We start from the raw sequence: 8479 nt of genomic DNA on the forward strand, positions 1-8479 counted from the left end.
TGATAGTAAGGGGAAGAAAAAAAGAAGGCAGGAAGGGAGTGCCCTTGTGTCTATACCTTTTCTTATCTGAATAATAAATTCATGCATAAATTTTATACATGAATGCAGAAACTTTTCTCTTGGGTTCCTAAAGTCAGGCAACCCTGGTCATCTAGATGTTGTTACAGCTATGACTTCTTTCTTATTAAAGATAAGCATGATTGTACCTCATCACTGGAAGAGGTTGTTCCTTCATGCTGGGCTCACCTTCACGTTTTATGTGACATTCTTAACAGTTTTACTTCTGCATGCAGCTACTTTTGCCATCAAGTCCAAAGCAAAGTCAAAGGATTAATAGTTCACAACACTTCCAACTACTCTGAAAGATGTATAGAATTGGTTTTAAATTAATGTCTCTAATTTTTAGAAAATTTTCTAGAGAATATAATTCACTTTCTTTTAATTACTCTTCAGTTTTAATTATTTGCTACCGAGGCAAAAATTTAGTCTAATTTTCTGCCATCTGAAGATCTTGCAGGTGGCTACAGTCTTTATAAGGCTTCTGATCTCATTTGAACATGAACTTGCTGTAGTTCCTTAGCCAATATGTTTCCCAGTTCCTTCACTAACCAGTTTGTCTCCTTTTAGGTGCACATCAGTTTTCCAGTGTTTCTCTAAAAGGGTGGAGGCTACAGACACACTATTTGAAGCCCTTGACCTCATGCCACTCATACATGAAATTAATGTTTCTATTTCTCTCTTTGCTGACTCTCTTTCCAGGGTTCCTTGTCTCTTTCTTGGCTTCTTCATTGCTTTCCTTTCCTACTGAATCTTCCTTCTTTTTGTTACTCTCCTAGAACCTAGAAAAAATTACATTAAGTAGTTTTTCTAGCTTGTTTTTAGTATGTTCATTATTAACTGTTAACTACGTTTTCACAAAATAATCTATACTTTGTGGAATAAATGAATAAATTACAAAACTATTTAACTTAACAGAAGTTTCCAAGGGGAAAGTAAAAGTTCATATTCCCCACTACTATCCTCCTGTTCTACTCCCTAAAGATAAGCACCATTAATGGTGTTTATCTTTATACTTAGAAAGTATATATGTGTATATGTGTATGTATACATGTATATGTGTGTATATATATACATACTTTCATATATACATATATACTTTCTAAGTATAAATGTATATATACACACATATATATGTATATATACATACAGCTTATAAGATATATATCTTATATACAAGGCTACATATCTTAGCCTTGATATATTTTTATATGATATATTTATATAAACATATTTGTTTGTTTATTTGTATCAAATAGATACATGCCAGATCTGTATTAGTCTGTTTTCACACTGCTATAAAGACATAACTGAGACTGGGTAACTGATAAAGAAAAGAGATTTAACAGGTTCACAGTTCTGTGGGCTATACAGGCTTCCACTTCTGGGGAGACCTCGGGAAACTTACAATCATGGTGAAGGTGAAGGGGAATCAAGCATGTCTTCACATGGCTGGCAGGAGAAAGAGAGAGAGCAAAGCGGGAGGTGCTACACAATTTCAAACAACCAGGTCTTGTGAGAACTCTATCATGAGAACAACAAGGGGGAATTCTGCTCCTATGATTTAATCACCTCCCACCAGGCCCCTCCTCTAACATGGGGAATTACAGTTCAACAAGAGATATGGGTGGGGACACAGAGCCAAACCATATCAAGGTTCAAATTGTGTGTGTGTGTCTGTTTATTTTCTTTCTTTTCTTTAAAACAGAGTGTCACTCTATCACCCAGGCTGGAGTGCAGTGGTAAGATCATGGCTTATTGTAGTTTCTACCTCTTGGGTTCAAATGATCATCTTGCTTCAGCGTCCTGAGTAGCTGGGACCGTAGGTCCATGCCACTATGCCCAGCTAGTTTTTCATTTTTTGTAAAGATGGAGTCTCACTATGTTTCCCAGGCCGGTCTCAAACTCTTGGCCTCAAGCAGTTCTCCCCTGGGCCTCCCAACGTGTTGGGTTTACAGGAGTGAGTAAATATGCCTGGCCCCCAATTTCAAATAAGAGCCTCTAGTTGTGCAAATAACTAAGTTTAATTTTTATACATGAATTTAATTTTTTATGGAACTCCCATTATTCTGATTGCCTCTAAGTTCTGGGAGACCAAATAGCATCAAGAAGATGGGGTCAGCTCATCTGTGTCAGTGTCATATTTCTATATGGGCCTCTACCTGTCACTTTTTGTTTGTTTCTTGGATCATCAGCATGGCCCTATCTGGTCATTTATTCTCCCCAGTTTTTTGCCTTACACTTGGGCATTTATTATTGAACACCAAAAGCCAAAAAATTGATTTTTTAAATATAATCTTGTATATTTTTCTGCATTATCCTCTTCTGGAGACATAGAACTCACTAGCTGCTGCCTAAATGAAGATAAATGTCAGAGTAACAGCATGTATATGAAAAAATTAAATATATTATCCTATACTATATAAATATGTTAATTGAATATTCAGTGGGAATTTCCTGTTTTTGTGGTATTTTGACTGAAGCCTGGAAGATGAGAATAATAGATTATAAAGTACCTGCACATTTTCAAGAGAGGCAGAAAATCAAAGGGCTTGCTAAGAAGTGGCTAAATTAGTCTGTGGACATCCACCCCCTGCCGCCACCACCCTTACCATCCAATCTATATAAACAGAAAAGCAGAAATTTAAGATAATGTATTAAGGAAAGGTAATTTATAGAAGTAAGGAGTGCTTTGGTCTTTTTTCTTCCCTATGCAGGTGTTGCCATTATTCCAGGGTAGGTAGGAGGTGACACCGAGAAAATCACTTAGAGCAATCTGGGAAGGTTCTTGCAAGGAAGCAGTGGCTTCTCACTATCCAACTGGAGTCTTTTTGAGCTGCTGAAACACAGGGCCATTTCTGAGGACACAGGGATGGAGCACTCCAAGTTATTGGAAGAGCTTGAAATGCATCCTTTTTGTCTGAGGCCAGGGGTTGTAAGGAGAATGTCAATGACAGTTGCTTCAGAAGTCATGGAAGTGGGAGGTAGGAGGGAATTCTGGAGCTGCTCAAGAGGCTGGAGACAGAGAGAGAGAAAGAGAAGAGGAGAGAGAGAGAGAGAGAGAGAGAAAGGTAAGTCTACTTTTCCACTATTTTATGGAGCCTATAGGGCAAAGGGAAGCAGTTAGGTTGAGCTGTCCTGATGAGACACTGCCCCAGGTTGCAGCTTTCTCCAGATAAGAGATCCTAGGAGTGAGGAACTGTGAGGTGGGTAGGTCACTGGGGGCTGAGACTAAGGGAAGAATCAAGAGGTCAGTCAGAGAGTACATCAGCCATGTAGGGAAACTATGAAATGATTCTTTTCCTCTAATCTCCATTCCAGTTGCACTGAGTGTGGAAGATTCCCCGAACCATAAAACCAGCGATTTTCGAAAGTGGAGGGAGTGCACGAATAGGGTGTGGGTCACAGAGATTACATACTTCACAAGGTAATACAATATCACAAAGCAAATGGAGGCAGGGGGAGATCACAGGACCACTGGATGAGGAGAAATTAAAATTGCTAATGAAGTTTCGGGCACCCATTGTCTTACCAGGAAACAGGGTTTGAGAACAGATAACCTGTCTGACCATAATTTATTAGGTGGGAATTTTCTCACCCTAATAAGCCTGGGAGCACTATAGGAGACCGGGGCTTATTCCATCCCTTCGGCTTCTAAAAGACAGGACGCCTTAAAAAGGGGCCATCTATAAGCCTACCTTCAGGGCACATTCTCTTTCTCAGGGATGTTCCTTGCTGAGAAAAAAGAATTCAGCGATAGTTCTCCTATTTGCTTATGAAAGAAGAGAAATATAGCTCTGTTCCATCCGGCTCAGCGGAGGCCAGTTCAAAGTTACCTCTCTTGTTTCCTGAACATCGCTGTTATCCTGTTCTTTTTTAAGATGCCCAAATTTCATATTGCTCAAACACACATGCTCTACAAACAATTTGTGCAGTTGATACAATCACAGGGTCCTGAGGTGACACTCATCCTCCTCAGTTTACAAAGAAGATGATGGGATTAAGAGATTAAAGTAAAGACAGGCATTGGAAAACACAAGGATATTCATTGGGGAAGTGATAAGTGTCCATGAAATCTTCACAATTTATGTTCTTCTGCTGCGGCTTCAGTCTGTCCCTCCGTTCAGGGTCCCTGACTTCCCGCAACAGTTGATTCTACATGTTCTTTTTCTTTCTGAGACAGGATCTTTCTCTGTCACTCAGGCTAAAGTGCAGTGGCATGACCGTAGCTCACTGCAACCTCAAACTCCTGGGCTCAGGGAATCCTCCTGCTTCAGCCTCCTGAGTAGCTAGGACTACCGGCACATGCCAACCACACCTGGCTAACTTATAAAAATATTTATTGTAGAGATGGGGTTGTGCCTTGGTGTCCAACTGGTCTCCAACTCCTGGGCTCAAGTGTCCCTCCTGACTTAGCCTCCCAAGAGCTGGGATTATAGGCATGAACCACTGCACCTGGCTGCACATCTTGAATAGAGTGAGTAATGCCACAATGAACATGGAAGTGTAAATATCTTATCAAGATACTGATTTTAACTTGTTTGAATAAATATTCAGAAGTGGAATTGCTGGAACATATGATAGTTCTTTTTTAATTTTCTGAGGAGCCTCTATACAATTTTTTAAGCAGCAGCGCTATTTTACAACGCATAGGGTTACAATTTCTTCACCACTTCACCAAAACTTGTTATTTGCTGTTTTTGTTTGTTTTTGTTTTTTTAAATAATGATCATTCTAACAGGTGTGAAGTGATATGTCATTGTGATTTTGATCTGCATTTTTCTGATGCTTAATGATACTGAGCACCATTTCATATACCTGTTGTCATTTGTATGTCTTTGTACAAATGTCTGTTCAGGTTCTCAGGGCATTTTTTAATTGGGTTATTTGCTCTTCTTGCTATTGAGTTGTAGGAGTTCCTACAAAATATACTGCAGAATAAATTTTGTAGGAACTCCTACAACTCAATAGCCATATATACACACACATGCACACGCACACACACATATATGTATATATATACACACACACACTCACTTTAGATACTAACCCCTTATCAGATGTATGCTTTCTAAATATTTATCCCTGTCTGTAGGTTGCTTTTCACTCTGTTGTTTCCTTTGCTATGCAAAGCTCTTTTGTTTGATGTAATTCCACTTAACTATTTTTGCTTTTGTTGCCTGTGCTTTTGATGTCATATTTAAGAAATGCTTGCCAAGGCCAATATAATGAAGCTCTTTCCCTATGCATTCTTCTAGGAATATTATAGTTTCAGGTCTTATGTTTAGTCTTTAAGCCATTTTGAGTTGATTTTTGCATGTGGTATAAAATAAGCATCCAATGTATTCTTTTACATGTGAATATCTAGTTTTTCCAACACCATTTGTTGAAGAGACTATCTTTTCTTTATAGTGTATTCTTGGTACTCTTGTCAAAGACCTACTGGCCATATACAGGTGAATTTTTTTTTTTTTTTTTTTTTTTTTTTTGAGACAGAGTCTCACTCTGTTGCCTGGTCTGGAGTGCAGTGGCATGATCTCGGCTCACCGCAACCTCCGCCTCCCAGGTTCAAGCAATTCTCCTGTCTCAGCTTCCCGAGTAGCTACGACTATAGGCGCCCATTACCACACCTGGCTAATATTTGTATTTTTAGTAGAGATGGGATTTCACCATATTGGTCAGACTGATCTTGAACTGCTGACCTCAGGTAATCCTCCCACCTTGGCCTCCCAAAGTGCTGAGATTACAGGTATGAGCCACCATGCCTGGCCGTAGGTGTATTTATTTCTGGGCTCTCTAATCTCTTCCATTAGTTTCTGTGGCTGTCCGTATGATAATTCCAGTTCCACACTGTTTTAATTACTGTAACTTTCTAACATGTTTTGAAATCAGAAAGTGAAATGCTTCCAGCTTTGTTCTTTTTCCTTAAGACTGTCTTGGCTATTCAGAGTCCTTTGTGGTTTCAGAGTGGTTTGAAGACACCATGTGAGCTAGACTGTGAGCCACCATGCTGAGCAATCATGAATTTTGAGATTGTTTTTGTTATTTCTGCAAAAAATGCCAACAGGATTTTGATAGGGATTGAATAGAACCTGTAGATTGCTTTGGGTAATGGGGACATTTTGACAATATTAAGTCTTCCAATCCATGAACACAGATGTCTTGTTATTTATTTCTTTTCTTCTTTAATTTCTTTCAGTAATGTTTTGTAGTTTTCAGTGTATACATTTTTTCTCCTCAGTTAAGTTTATTCCTGAGCATTTCATTTTTTGATGCTATTGTAAATTGGATTGTTTCTTAATTTCCTTTTTAGGTATTTTGTTGTTAACATATGAAGACACAACTGAGTTTTGCTATTGATTTTGTATGCTGTGACTTTAATAAATTAATTTATTAGTTTTAACAGTTTTTTTTTTTCTTTTAAAAGAAAACCTTTAGGGCTCTCTACATATAAGATCACCTCATCTGTAAAAAAAGATAGTTTTATTTCTTCTTTCCTAATTTAGATGCCTGTTATTTTCTTTTCTTGCCTAATTTCTCTGGCTAGGACTTCTGGTGTTATGTTAAATAGAAGTGGCAAAGTGGGCATCCTTGCCTTTTTCTTAGAGGATCTAAGAACAAGGATCTTAGAGGAAAAACTTTCAGTATTTTTACCATTGAGTTTGATGTTAGTTGTGGGATTTTTATATGTGGCCTTCACTATGTTGAGATAATTTCTATACTTCATTTATTGAATGTTTTTATCATGAAAGGGTGTTGAATTTTGTCAAATATTTTGCTGTATTTATTGAGATGCTCATGTAATTTTTTAAAAAGTTGAGATAGAATCTTGCTCTGTTGCCCAGGTTGGAGTGCAGTGGTGCAACCATGGTTCACTGCAGCCTCTACCTCCCGGGCTCAACTGATCCACTTGCCTCAGCCTCCTAAGTAACTGGGACTACAAGCATGCATCATCACACCCAGCTAATTTTTGTATTTTTGTAGGGATGGGGTTTTTCCTTGTTGCCCAAGCTCATGTCAAACTCCTGGGCTCAAGCAATCCACCTGCCTTAGCTTTCCAAAGTGCTGGGATTACAAGCATGAGCCACCACACCCAGCAATAATGTAATTTTTATCCTTCTTTCTGTTAATGTGTTGTACACATTGATTGATTTTTATATGTTGAACCATCTGGCATCCTAGGATAAATTTCACTTGGTCATGCTGTATGGAATACTTTTAATGTGCCATTGAATTCAGTTTGTTAGTACTTTGTTCAGGATTTTTGCTTTTATATTCATCAGGAATACCGTCTGTAGTTTTCTTCTTTTTTTTTCTGCAATGTCTTTATGTGGCTTTGGTATCAAGGTAATTCTGGCCTCATAAAGTGAGGCTGTAAGTATTCCTTTCTCTTCAGTTTTTTGTAAGGGTTGGGAAGGATTGGTTTCAATTCTTCCTTAATGTTCTGGCAGAATTAACCCATGAAGTCAACTGATCCTGGGCTTTCCTTTCTTGAGAGGTTTATGATGACTGATTCCATCTGCTTACTTATTATTCATTTGTTCAGTTTTTTTATTTCTGCATAATTCATACTTGGTAGGTTGCATGTTTCTAAGACATTAGCTGTTTCTTCATGGTTGTCCAATTTTTTGGCATATGCTTAGTTATAGTAGTCTCATACAATCCTTTGAATTTCTGTGGTTTCAGTAAGGTCTCCACTTTTCTAATTTTATTTATTTGAGTCTTTTTTTTCTCAGTTTAGCTAAGAGTTTACCGATTTTGTTGGTCTGTTCAAAAAACCAACTCTTAGTTTCATTGACTTTAAAACATTTTTAATTCTCTATTTCATCTATTGCTGCTCATCTTTATTATTTCCCTCCTTCTGCTAACTTTGGATCTCATTTTTTTTTCTAGTTCCTGGAGGTGTGCCATTGGATTTTTTTATTTGAAATATTTTTTTCTTTCTAGAATGTAGGTATTTATCACTATAAACTTTCCTCTTAATACTGCTTTTCTGTATCCCATAGGTTTTTGTATATTGTTTTAATTTGCATTTTTCTCAAGGTATTTTCTAATACTCTTTTTGATTTATTTTCAGACTCATTGGTTGTTCAAGACTGTTTTGTTTAATTTCCACATATTTGTGAATTTTCTATATTTTCTCCGGTTATTGATTTCTAGTGTCATTCCATTGTGGTTGGAAAAGATACTTGGTATGATTTCAGTCTTCTTAAATTTACTAACAGTTTTTCGTTACCTAACATGTGATGTGTCCTGGAGAGAGTTCTGTGTGTGCTGGAGAAGAATTTGTATTCTGTTGCTCTTGGGTCACAGGTTCTGTCTATGTTTGTCAGAACCATTTGGTCTATAATGTTGTTCTGTCATCTGTTTCTTTATTGATTTTCTGTTTGGGAGTTCTATTTGTTAGTGAAAGTGGGGTACT

The 8479-nt window shown here is 37.6% G+C and overlaps 1 long non-coding RNA gene across 1 annotated transcript; it reads right to left on the bottom strand.

Annotated features, from left to right (window-relative positions):
• Positions 1-714: 714 nt before the first annotated feature.
• On the bottom strand, positions 715-2990 carry LOC104663591. The gene is made up of 3 exons (XR_748150.1): positions 2824-2990; positions 1466-1509; positions 715-839 (listed from the first exon to the last, which is right to left on the bottom strand). It is a non-coding gene; the product is annotated as an uncharacterized LOC104663591 (long non-coding RNA).
• Between the last annotated feature and the right edge of the window lie 5489 nt (positions 2991-8479).

Source organism: Rhinopithecus roxellana, chromosome 2 (genome assembly GCF_007565055.1).
Source record: "Rhinopithecus roxellana isolate Shanxi Qingling chromosome 2, ASM756505v1, whole genome shotgun sequence".
Classification (NCBI taxonomy): Eukaryota; Metazoa; Chordata; class Mammalia; order Primates; family Cercopithecidae; genus Rhinopithecus; species Rhinopithecus roxellana.